This window comes from Protopterus annectens, chromosome 8.part0, assembly GCF_019279795.1.
Source record: "Protopterus annectens isolate FY-2018-M chromosome 8.part0, PAN1.0, whole genome shotgun sequence".
In the NCBI taxonomy this organism is placed as follows: domain Eukaryota; kingdom Metazoa; phylum Chordata; order Ceratodontiformes; family Protopteridae; genus Protopterus; species Protopterus annectens.
The window spans coordinates 26537916-26551062 of NC_056741.1; the positions used below are offsets into that span (position 1 = coordinate 26537916).

The 13147-nt window shown below is 41.9% G+C and overlaps 1 protein-coding gene across 2 annotated transcripts in view; it reads right to left on the minus strand.

Moving 5' to 3' along the window:
• Positions 1–13147, minus strand: part of COPS7A (COP9 signalosome subunit 7A) — a 490679-nt gene that overhangs the window by 451488 nt on the left and 26044 nt on the right. The window lies entirely within an intron of this gene.

Below are 13147 nucleotides of genomic sequence, written 5' to 3' on the forward strand. Positions count from 1 at the left end.
ACAGCATCCACCTGGTAGGCCTATAACTTCTGGAATGGGTTCATAATTAAGTAATGTGGGGAAATTCTTGGACTTTCAGTTTAAGAAAGATTTATGCAAGGTGCCAGCCCACACGTGTGACACTCAGGAATTGTTGGATGGTGTTAAGAAAATTAATTAGCAGAGTAATTATTACTGGGTTACCATTGACGTGAATTCTTTATATATGAATATTAAACACAGATGGGGTTTGGAAGCTATGAGCAAAGTTATGGGTGAGGGCCCCCGTACATCTTTTCCAATTGGTTTGCTGGAATTTTGTCTGACCCACAACTATTTTATGTTTGAAGGGAGCTATTTCCAACTTACGGGTTCAGCTATGGGGGCTGCTTTTTTGACTCCACTTATGCTGTACTTACATATGGGGCAATTTGAGAAGGATTTTATATATACAACTAACTTTTATAGAAATAATGTTATATTCTATAAAAGGTATACGGATGATTTGCTTTTGATATGTAGAGCTAATGCGAGGGAATTTGGTGATTTTTCTTGAGATTTTAAACAATAACTGCAATGGTTTAAAATTTTCTTATGAGGCGATTCATAAAAGCATTACCTTTTTGGATGTTACCTTGTCTGTTATTTTGTCTGTTGAAGGGACGGTTATTAGTTACAGACCTTATAGGTAGGAAAAACTGCTGTGAATAATTTCTTACATGCTACTAGCATGCATCCTGGGTATCATGTGTTGGAATCTCTACCATACGGTGAGTTTAAAAGGATTTTTGACCACACTAGTGAGGATTGTTTGAAAATAATGGAGTTGAATGAAAGTGAGGTTAAGCAGGGGGTATAATGATGAACAGATTCAGAGTGAAAAGTCGTGTGTTTTGGGGGGCATGACACTGAAGGCTTATAGAAGAAGAATATACCAAGATGGACGTTGTGATATTTATGATAGTAAAGAAAAATATTTTCTGTTACCAGATTCTCGTCTTTCTGAGAGTCTGGTGAATATTGTGAAGAGATTTTGGTATATTATTAGTGAAGATGAAAGTGTTGGTCATTTGTTCCCAAAGCACATTACTTTTTCCTTCAAAGGTAGTAGTAACTTGAAGGAAATGTTAAATTATGTATTTGTGCCTAGAACTGTGAGCAGATTGCATTGTGGCATGTTTGCCTGTGGTCACTGTAGTGTATGTTCAAGGGTGAGGAATCCATCAGGTAAAAGGAATAATAGGAGGCAGTTTACTGCTAAGGATTCCTTTAACTGTAACTCTACTGGGGTTGTATATATTACAGGCTGCAACTGCTCCAGGCCAAAGTGGTATGTGGGTCAGACAAAACGTAGGGTGAAAGTCCGTATCTTGAAACATCTGGGCGATGTTAGAAATAGACACACAGAGTCTTGTGGCTAAGCACTTTATGGAAACACATGGGGGTGTTGATTCTGGGTTGTTTTACTGTGTTCTTGCTAAACCTTTCCTACCTAGAGGGGGTGATTTTGTAGGAAAATTATTGGAATTGGAAGCAAAATTGATTTTTAAATATCAGATTCTGTCCCCTATTGATTTAAATTAGGAGATAATATTTAATGTGGAACTCATTTAGAACATTGTTGTTATAAAAAGTGTAAACATGTTTAAGACATTTAAAATGTTTAATATGTTTATATATATATATATATATATATATATATATATATATATATATATATATATATATATACACATAAATTAAACATTTGAAATGTCAAACATGTTTACACTTTTTATAACAGTTTTATATATAAATAAATATATATATAATATATATATATATATATATATATAAAAAATACACATACATAAAATATTTTTAAAAAATTATAAAAAAAGTTAGAATGTTGTTTAGTCAGATTACAGAGTGCTTGTTTTGATTGATGTAGTGATGCATTTAATGAGCTGTAATTATTTAATTGGATTACTGATTGATTGTTTGTATGAGCATATAAAGTAGTGCCTTTGCGCAATGTTACTTTGATCCTTGAAGGCAAATTGCTGAGGTACCAGATCGTTGTAACCTAAATTAAAGTTAGGAGCACTGGTGCTTACTTTGCGTTTACTAACCATTGTGAAGCCTGCAATGGTTATACAGGAGCACTACTTGCTTGGACAGTCTACTCCAGTCAGAGCTTTAGGAGGCACCCCATTCCAAATACCTTTGGCTAGGATTCACCTTGACTAAGAGGGTGGAAAAGGAAGCAAGCAAGTAGGTGTGTCTGAGGATATCCCTGCAGATGTCCAGATAGGGAATTATTTTGATAATGCAGTACTATGTGCTCATGCATTTACATGCAGTCAGGCTTGGAGACAAGCATGTGGGTCTGGTAGTGTGGGGGAGACCCAGAGAGACCACACACTTGCGGCCAGGACTGGTGTTCTGGTTACTTCAGGGAGGGAGCTATCCTGTAGCAGTGAGACTGAAGGTGAGCCACAGCTGCTTGTAGGTACTGGATGTTCCTTGGACAGGGTGACTGCTAGGGCATAGGTGAGTAGTAGTACCCAGGCTGACCGTGAGGCACCGCTGTCAGAGGACACCAGGGTTAGGAAGGGTTACAAAGAGCTAGTTTGGACAGGCTCAGTTCTCAGACCCTACATTACGTCTGAGAGAGGTAGCTAGCGAGGCACCTAATTCAAGGGAAGGGGGAATTTGTATACTGGGACAAAGGGTTACTACACAGAGAGTGGACCCCTGAGAGAGGGCTAGAGGGTGACAGAATACAGCAGTTGGTAGTTCCCAGAACTTACCATCTTTCAATTCTAGCCATAGCCCATGACATTCCCTGTGCAGGTCATATGGGCATAAAACATACCAAGATACGTATTATGCAGAACTTCTCCAGAGATGTAACAGAGTACTGCAGGACCTGTGTGCTGTGCCAAAAGGTAGGCAAGGCAGGATACAAAGTGAAAGCTCCTTTGTTGCCTTTGCCTGTGATTGATGAGCCATTCCAGAAGGTAGCTATGGATATTGTGGGGCCTCTGAATACCCCAAAAAGTATATCCTAGTGGTAGTAGATTATGCTACCAGTTACCCTGAGGCAGTGGCTCTGTCCTCCACTGAGGCAGAAAAGGTGGCAAGTGCTCTGTTGGAGATTTTCAGCAGGGTATGTTTCCCAAAAGAAATACTGACTGACAAGAGGTGCCAACTTCATGTCAGGCCTGCTGGCTTGTCTGTGGAAGTACTGTGGGGTGAAGCACCTAAAGACCACCCCTACCATCCCCACACTAATGGTCTTCTTAAGAGGTTAAACTCTCCACTCAAGACAATGTTACGGGCATTTGCAGACCATTTTAAGAGGGGCTGGGACAAATATCTGCCCCATCCGTTTGCTTATGGAGAGGTTCCCCAGGAATACACAGGCTTTCACCCTGCGAGTTGTTTTATGGGCATAGGGTGAGGGGACCTATAGATATAATTTGAGATGAGTGGGAGGGCAAGTGTGAATCCCACAAGGAGTCTGTTGTAGCATATGTCCTAAACCTCAGGGCAAGGCTCATGGAACTCATGAGCTTGGCCCAGGGGAACCTGGCAGAAGCCCAACAACAGGAAAAGGTCTAGTATGACAGAAACGCTTGAGCTAGAGAGTATGCTGTATGCAGCAGGTAATGGTTCGCATTCCTGTCAGACACAACAAGCTGCAGGCAGCTTGGAATAGACTCTACAAGGTGGTAAGGAAGGTCAGTGATGTTACCTACATGGTGGAACTGCTAGGCAGTAAACAAGGGCACAAACTGTACCATGTTAACATGATGAAACCATACCATGATAGGGAGGCCCTTGGGCTGAGTATTTGCAGTGGACTGCAGGAGTCTGAGTGAGATCTGGTGACAGATGATCTCAGTGAGACTCAGACCGACATCTCAGTGGAAGGGGTGGCAATGTAACAGCAGCTATCCTCTACCCAGGTATGAGAAATCTGAGCAGTGTTACAAGAGACTGGCGACATGTTCACTGCGAAACCAGGGTGCACCCACCTGCTGCAGCACCACGTGGGTACAGGACTCCAAAAGCTTATTAAAGCAGGCCCCTTACTGGGTGATTGACAGAGTCAAACAGACTCTGAGGGAGGAGATACAGGAAATGTTGGAACTAGGGGTAATTCAGGAGTCCAGAAGTCCATGGGCCTCCCCAGTGGTGCTGGTACCAAAGAAGGATGGCAGCACCATGTTGTGTGTGGACTACAGGAAATTAAATATAGTCACACACAGTCAGATGCTTACCCCATGCCTAGGACAGATGAAGCCCTAGAGCAGCTGGGTGAGGCTAAGTATCTTACCACAACTGATCTTACCAAGAGTTACTGGCAGGTGCCCTTGACTCCCAGTGCTAGAGAGAGATCAGCCTTTGAGACTCCTTTTGGCTTGTTTGATCTCACAAAGATGCCCTCTGGGATGAAAACTGCCCCAGCAACTTTCCAGAGGCTGGTATATTATATCCTAGCAAGAGCAGGAGGATTCTGCCTTTGTTTACCTAGATGATATTGCCATCTACAGACATTCCTTGCAAGAGCACCTTCAGCATGTCAGGGAAGTGCTGGGCAGATTACAGAGGGCAGGGTTGACCATTAAGCCCAGAAAATGTCAGAGGTCTCCTACCTATGACACAGAGTGGGGAGTGGTAAGATCAGGTCAGAATCTGCCAAAGTGGAAGCCATTCAGGAATAGCCTGCACCTGTTATCAAAAAGCAGGTGAGGGCATTTGTTAGGGACAGCAGGGTACTTCAGAAAGTTGGTCCCCATTTATAGTACCATAACTGCTCCCCTCACAGACCTGACAAGGAAAAACAGGCCAGATAAGGTAGTGTGGACCCCAGCATGTGAACAGGCACTCCAGAAGCTTAAAGGAGCTTTGGGAGGACCCTCTGTGTTACCCAGTCCAGATTACATCAAAGAATTTGCTGTACAAAAAAAGGCACTCCAAAAGCTTAAAGGAGCTTTGGGGAGGACTCTCTGTGTTAGCCAGTCCAGATTACAGCAAAGAATTTGTTGTGCAGGTGGATGCTTCAAACAATGGGGTGTGGCTGTACTTAGCCAGATTTCTTCAGAGGGAGAAGAGCACCCAGTGGTTTATCTCAGTCGTAGGCTCCAACCCAGGGAGGAATGCTATGCAGCTGTAGAAAAGGAATGTCTGGCCATAGTGTGGGCACTGCAGAAACTTCAGCCTTATCTGTATGAAAAAAAAAAAAAAATCACTACAGTGACAGATAACCCCCTAACATGGTTACACGCAGCCAGCCAGCAAAATGTCAAGTTACTAAGGTGGAGTCTAGGGTTGCAAGCATATATGACAGTGCAGTACTGCAGTGGGGTTAGCAGTGCCAACGTAGATGGAGTCAAGACAGGGAATGGGGTAATTTATTCCAGACAAGGGCCAACCCTCTCAAGCAAAATTTCTCAAGGGTCAATTGAAAAACTGCCTTGAGTTTTCAGGGGGGGGGGGGGATTGTGAAGGCTGCCAGCCCAGCTAGCAAGAATTTTGTAAATAGTACGATCCATAGGCTTTGTCTTACAAATGTAAGACAACTATATGGTATGCGTGTAGTACACTGTGGGTTATGTGATGAGCTTCAAGAATGTAACCACAGTGTACCTTAATAGAAAAGAACAGAGTTAACTTGCAAACTCTAAGAAAATAAGTGAATTGTTTATGATGGTGTTTATCTCAGCTAGGAGACAGAATGTTTGCAGCTAGAAATTATTTTTGTCTAGAAACAGAAATAATTACAGGTTTCAAAGGTAAAAGTGTGTAACTGTTTTATGACTTCCACTTCAAGGCAAGCTTCAGAGAAGTATTTTTGACAAAGAGTTGCTAAATTTTAAGTTTCTGTTAGCCTGAGAACTGAAGGCAGAAGTGACAAATAATGATGTAATCTGAGATAACCCAGCAGAAGTGTTTGATAGTAACTTAAGAACCATCTCAGAGAGCGAGTCTGTGCATTTTGTATTTGTCTTTGGACCTAGAAACATTCTCTCATCAGTACTTGTCTTGCTGATAGTAAGTACTAGATTACAGTATTCTCTCAGAGATAGACAGGAATATAGTAAGCTTAGTTTAGAGGTTTTCTGTATTCATGTGAGACTGTCCTCCAATGTTATTTTAAAATATTTCCTGTGATTTTGAACTCTGTTGTCACTGTGTTGAGTATTGCTTTGTTCTATTATTTATTAAATATATTTAAATTATTTAATTGTGGCTGATTCGTTTATAGGTATTTAAGCTCTTAAAGTACTTGCATATGTATTTGGTGACAATGTATAGGCCACTCATAAATAGCCTTAAAAGTCTTGGACACACTTACCATTTGGATAATAGTAACAATACACAGTAGAACTGGTCACCCTTTGGGAATGGCCTTACAGTAGCTGACAACAGTGGTTGGTGGCAGCTAGTACTACCTTTTAGTCTGTGCAGAAGGGGGCATAGCTAGTGACCCTGTGCTAGCCTTCCCCAGGAATGTCTGTGTCTGTATATAAAGCAAATCTCACAAGTGTGTGTGTGTGTGTGTGTGTGTGTGTGTGTGTGTTGCTTGGGCAGGGACATGAAGCACTGGTTGGACAGAGAGGGTGCTGGAGGTTTTGGCTTGACCACTTGGCTGAGATCTTAACCCTATAGCTGTGCCAGTGGGGAGTCTTACTGGGGATCTGGAGAGAGAGAGAGAGAGAGAGAACCAGCCCCCCTTTGTATGCTCTTAAGGAAAATTGTACTTTACTGTGTGTGTACTTGTTATCCTCCCAATTTGCATGGCCCTCACTGGTGAGGACTGAGACTCCTTGATTACTGGGCAAGTGCGGGGGCATCACAGGGGCATTATACTTAATGTGACTGGCTTAATGAGGGCTGAGTAATGGGGTACAATTACATCTCTAGATCTAGACACAATCCTTTTGTTTATAACCCGTACAATATAGAAGAACTTTCTTACACCCACAGACACATGCTGGTTGAAAGTTATATCACTGTCCATACGAGTCCCCAAACCCAAACAACTAAGCCAACTCCTAGGAGTGTACTGTCAATGTGGTAGTTCTCCATGGAAGAAGAGGACTTCCCAAAGGATATGATAAACGGTTTGGGTCAACAATTTTGGCACCAGTTATTTCAGACAAATCGTCTTGCAGGATGGCAGTCATTTGGGAGTTCATTGACTGCTTCTAGCTTGTAGTCATCTTCAAACTTAAGTCAGCTACAGCACTTTGGTATTGGCTTTTACTTCACAGAAGTAGATGCCAAACAGAAGAGGTCCCAACACAGAACACACAGGGATTCCACTGGTAACTGGTCTCTCTCTGCAGGTACCTTCCCGTATTTTGATTTCTTGCATCCTATCTGTGAGACAGTTGGCAATCCAAGGTATGACACACAAGTTTATTCCCAGTTGATTTCGCTTTTCTAGTTTGACTGAGTAGAAAACTGTATCAAAAGCTTTGGTCAGGTTGAGGTATGTGGTGTGTACCATTTTACCTTTACCCTTTCAAATAAGTCCACCAGGCTGAGTAATCATGACCTGCCCTTAACAAACCCAAACCTAGATGGGTCCAGTCCAATGTCCTTAATGATTAGTTCCAGGGGATGTCTTTCCATGGCTTTGCAAATTAGGCTGGTCAGACTTACAAGTCTAAGTTCCTGGGTCTATGGAAAGTCCTTCCTTATGCAGGAGAATGACTGCAGCAGTTCTCCATTTGCTTGTTACAAAACTTGTACGAAGGCGGAGGTTGAGCACTGTTAAGGGAGGGTTGGCTAAATCATGCTTTATGCTATTTAAGATAAAATCCAGGAATATTGTCAGGACCTAAATGTACAGTATTATTTCAGCAGCAAGGAACTTTCATGACTATCCTTAGACAAAATAAATCCAGTGTTATATTTCTTGAAAGAAAAAAAAAAACACTCATAGTGGAGATAACTGAACAGATGAGTCAGCTGTCCTATTCAAAAGCAAGCTTGAATTCAGGCAGTACCAACCCACTAAAGAGGCATTATTGTTAAACATTCTTAAAATTTCACAAAACAGCATTAAAACATTTGATTGGAACTTGTACCGACTATTCAGGACAGTGTTTTTTATGCCAGAAATTATAACACTGCTACAGTCTCTTGCAGAGTATCCAGTGTGATCTACTGCAATTTTTATCTTTATGCAACACTATGCAAGTATGCAGCAAAAACAGGCCCTGAAGGGCACAACAGTTTGAAAAGTTTCATTATACTCCAACCAGCTCTTTGGCTAGGGAGAACTAAGCTTTGATTTTCTTTTTCTCTAGCCGACCAGACATTGATTAGTGGCTTGAGCTCTGAAGCAACTGGCACAGGGAGACGGGAGCAGAGCGGCAAACAGCTTGGCAACCTTTTGGAAGGAGTCATGATTTGTCCCTCAATAGGGCTGTAATACAAGCTTGCTGAGGAAGCACACAGCAGTTAGACAACTACAGTGGATATAAAAAGTACACACATCCCTGTTAAAATGCCAGGTTTTTGTGATATAAAAAATGAGACCACAATAAATCATTTCAAAACTTTTCCCACCTTTAATGTGACCTATAACCTGTACAATTCAATTGAAAGACAAACAAATATGTTAGGGGAAAAATATAAAAAAAACTTATCTGGTTGCATAAGTGTGCACACCCTTAAAACTAATACTTTGTTGTTGCACCTTTTGATTTAATTACAGCATTCAGTCTTTTTGGGTAGGATTCTATCAGCATGGCATATCTTGACTTGGCAATATTTGCCCACTTTTCCTTGTAAAAGCGCTCCAAATCTGTCTGTGATGGCATCTCTTGTGCACAGCCCTCTTCAGGTCACCCCACAAATTTTCTATTAGATTTAGGTCTGGGCACTGGCTGGGCCATTCTAAAACTTTAATTTTCTTCTGGTGAAGCCATTCTTTTTGTTGATTTGGGTGTATTATTGGGGTCATTGTCGTGCTGACAGGTGAAATTCCTCTTCACCTTTAGATTTCTAACAGATGCCTGAAGGTTTTGGGCCAAAAGTGACCGATATGTGGAACTGTTCATAATTTCCTCCACCTTGACTAAAGCCCCAGGTCCAGGTGAAGAAAACCAAACCCATGCCACCACCATGCTTCACCGTGGGGGTGGTGGTCTTTTGGTGATGGAAAGTGTTGTTTTGCACCAAACGTACCTTTTGGAATCGTGGCCAAAAAGTTCAACCTTAGTCTCATCAGACTAACACATTTTCTCACGTGCTTTTGGAAGACTTCATGCATTGTTTTGCAAATTTTAGCCGGGCCTGGGTGTTTTTCTGTGTAAGAAAAGGCTTCCGTCTTGCAACCCCACCCCATAGTCCAGACATATGGAGAATATGGGAGATTGTCACATGTAGTACATGTAATACACAACCAGTACTTGTACCCACGGTAGTGGTGCTGTGGTAGCGTTGTCGCCTCACAGCAAGACCTTGTCCCGTTCGATTCTCAGCTAGAGCATCTTCAGTGTGGAGGCATATGTGAATGGGTGTGCCTTCATTGAAGGTTGTGTGTCAGAGCTGGTAACTCGGCACGTAAATATCCACTACCAAACATTAGCGGACCAGAGTTCCGCTGTGGCGACCCCTAACCAGGATAAGCCGAAAGACACAAGAAGTACACAACCAGTACTTGCCAGAAATTCCTGCAGCTCCTTCAGCGTTACTGTAGGTCTCTTAGCAGCCTCCCTGAACAGTTTTAGTCTTGTCTTTTAATCAATTTTGGAGGGGCGTTTACCCTTCTCCTGACTGATACCTTTCAAACAATGAGATCCCTTTGATGCTTTGTAAGCTCTCTGCGAACCATGGCTTTTGCTGTAGCAGGCAACTGAATAAATGTCAGAAAAATCCTACTAGGACTTTATTTGGGGTTAATCAGAGTCTCTTTAATTGATGGCAGGTGTGTACCCAAGAAGACTGAAAGCTGTAATTAAATCAAAAGGTGCATCAACAAAGTATTAGTTTAAGGGTGTGCACACGTATGCAACCAGCTTATTGTACATTTTTTATTTTTTATATTTTTCCCCCTAAGATTGGTTTGTTTTTCATTTGAACCGTACAGGCTGCAGGTCACATTAAAGGTGGGAAATTGAAATGATTTATTGTGGTCTCATTTTTTAGATCACAAAAACCTGGCATTTTAACAGGAGTGTGTACACTTTTATATCCACTGTATATGTGGGGAAGCAAGTTTGCAGAAGGCACAGCTCTGGCAAGGAACTGCTGGGTGCAAAAACTAAACCCAAATCCTACAGCAAATGAGGGCATCATACTCAGAGATGGACTTTCACCCCCCCCCCCCCAACGGGAGTGACTCCCTTAGCAAGCTCTCATCCCTTCCAACAGTAAACTGGTTTCAAGGGGCAGATGAAGTGGAGGCTTTGAGGCTAGATGGTGAGACTAGGGGGAAAAAATATTTCATTGCAGTCTGCTTATGTGAAGGGCATATATGGGATTCAATAAAGGCAGCATGGTACACCTTAACAACATCTCTATCCTTTGCTGGCATTACATTAAAAGCTTAAGTGCCTTTTCACAGCTGATAATCAAATTTGGGTAAGGCCCTTAATGTGAGCTTGCTGACTCACTCTTATGCTTCACAGAGATTGCACGGTTTCTGGAATGTGCTAGATAGAAAGTTATGTGAAGCCTTGCAGCCTTCCCTGACAAACCCTGTAGGTGCTATGTGCTTGGGCCAGTTTCTTTCAACCACGTGCTGCATACTATCAACCAGGGGCGGCTCGTGCCATAGGACTGCAGCCCTCCCACCTAAGAAAACGAATGAAAAAAAAACAGAACCACAAAATCAATTCCCGGACATGCGCACATGCTCTCAGACTGCTTTCTCAGCAGTCTAGATAGGGGGAAAGGCATCTCAGCCCCAAGATAACCAGAAGTATGTGCAGCGATGACATCACAAAATGGAGGCACTCCAGACTGCAACAGTCACAGGCAGGACCAATCACGGATTTGGACTGCAAGGATGGACCAATCGCGCAAGGAATACAGGTAAAGGGGCTGTTCAGATATCAGCGGCAACCGAGCAGTAAGTGGAAGCAGTTATTTAGTTCATCGGGGCTGGGCGGATATCGTGGAAGCAGTTATTTAGGTCGTCAGTGGGGCTGGGGCTGTTCGGCGACAAGGTAAGCATGCAGAGTGTGTGTGGAAGCAGTTATTTAGCTCGCCCTGTTCAGCAACAAGGTGGGTGGGTGTGTGTGAAATGCCCCGGTTACTATATACTGGTGGCTAGAGCAAACTCATGGTGGTATGGTAGGGAATACCTCAGGCTTGAACCCTGTACCTTGTATGCAGGTGTTAAGGGCCTGAATTCCCTACCCACCACCATTTATAAAAAAATTGCAGATTTTTGCCTCATATTTGATCTGTTCTGTTCCTCATAATATCGGTGTTTTCTAAATATTTAAATGCTTGATGTTTGATGGTGCAGTGGTAGCATTGTTGCTTCACAGCTATAGGTTTTCTGGTTTGATTCTTGGCTGGGGTGCCTTCTGTGTGGAGTCTGCATCTCCTCCCTGTGATTGTGTGGATTTGCTCTGGTGTCCTGCCATTTTACAAAGACATGTGTCTGCAGTATTTCTCCCTGGGCCTCTGCTGAAAATTGTGTTTGTTCCATCAGAAGCAAAATTGACAGGCATTTGAATTTCAGACTTCATATTCTTCAGAAAATACATAGTAACACAACCTTTTATTCTAGCAATTTTCTAAGTTTATAAGATGAATATTTGAAATTTGTCCCTATTTTTGGGACTGCATTCCCCCATTATTGGCTTTGTCCAGTTTTTTTGTGCTAAGGTTGACAGCTATGGCAAGAACTGAATTCAATGAATATGTTTGAGGGCTGTATTCCCTCATTACTGGGTTTGTGCAGGTGTTTTGTACTAAGAGGTTGACAGCTATGGTGAGAACTGAATTCACTAAATGATAGCCATTTAAGTTTCAGTCTTCTTCTCTTTCACAAAGCAGCTGATTTGGCGTAGTGGTATGTTGCTCTGACTGTTTTGCACAGGGACCTTGTCAATAAACTGTATGGTGGTAACACAGCATTTCTCCTTGACAAAGCAGCTGATTTGGTGTAGTATGTTGCTCTGTTTTGCACAGGGACCTTGACAGTAAAATGTATGGTGGTAACACAGCATTTTATTCTAGCAATTTTCCAAGATTATGCAAGCAATGTTTAATGTGTCCCTGGTTTTTGGGCTTTTGACCCCCCCCCCCAAATAAATGTTAGCTTTTTCCAGATTTCTTGTGCTGCGAAGTTGAGATGCAGTTGCGTATTAAGTAGATTTTACAAGGAGCTGAGAGCTGCAGGGGAAGAGAAGTTTAGTGCTGCTTATGCAGAGTCAGCTTGCATTGTTAATAGCACAACAGGTTGTGTACTTGCTGTTGATGCAGAAGGCTGTGGGTTCTACTCCCACAAGGGGTGGATGCTGCCGTACTGAGAATGTCCTCCTTGGTGAACATACTAATTATGAGCCTGTTATCAGTTTGCCATCCATTTCCTATTGCAATATTACTAGCTTATCATTTTTAAAGTAATATAGTCAATTTATTCCTCAGGGGCAACGGACACTATTTTTCGATGAAACCATGAAATATAAAGGTGTTTGCTAACAGCAATCTCTTCATTAGTTACAAATTTCTTTAATGTGGAATTATTTAGATAACTTTTACTTTAGAGTTTGTGCATATTTACTGATAATGGACTGTAGAATTGTGCATATTTACTGATAATGGTGGACTGTAGAATTGTGCATATTTACTGATAATGGTGGACTGTAGAAGTCTGAGTAGACTTTTATGATGGAAATGTTCTGAACCGGGCAGTTTTGTCATTATGGGTGCATGTGTTTTGTTGCATTGCTTACTGGAAAAATGTTCAAAACAAATTTAAAATGCTGTCCAACAACTGTACTGTATTGTACAAGGAATATAATTTAGTACAATCAGGAAGGTGCATCAAAGAGCACATGTATGTTTCATATGCAAGGGGCCTATGATTTGAAAACAGCCCAGAATTAATCTATCTGCCACTGGCAAAATGTATTTTTCTTTGAATGTGGGTTTCAATGCTGTTTCAATGATTGTGAGTTTCAAGGGCAGAGAAGTTTTAATG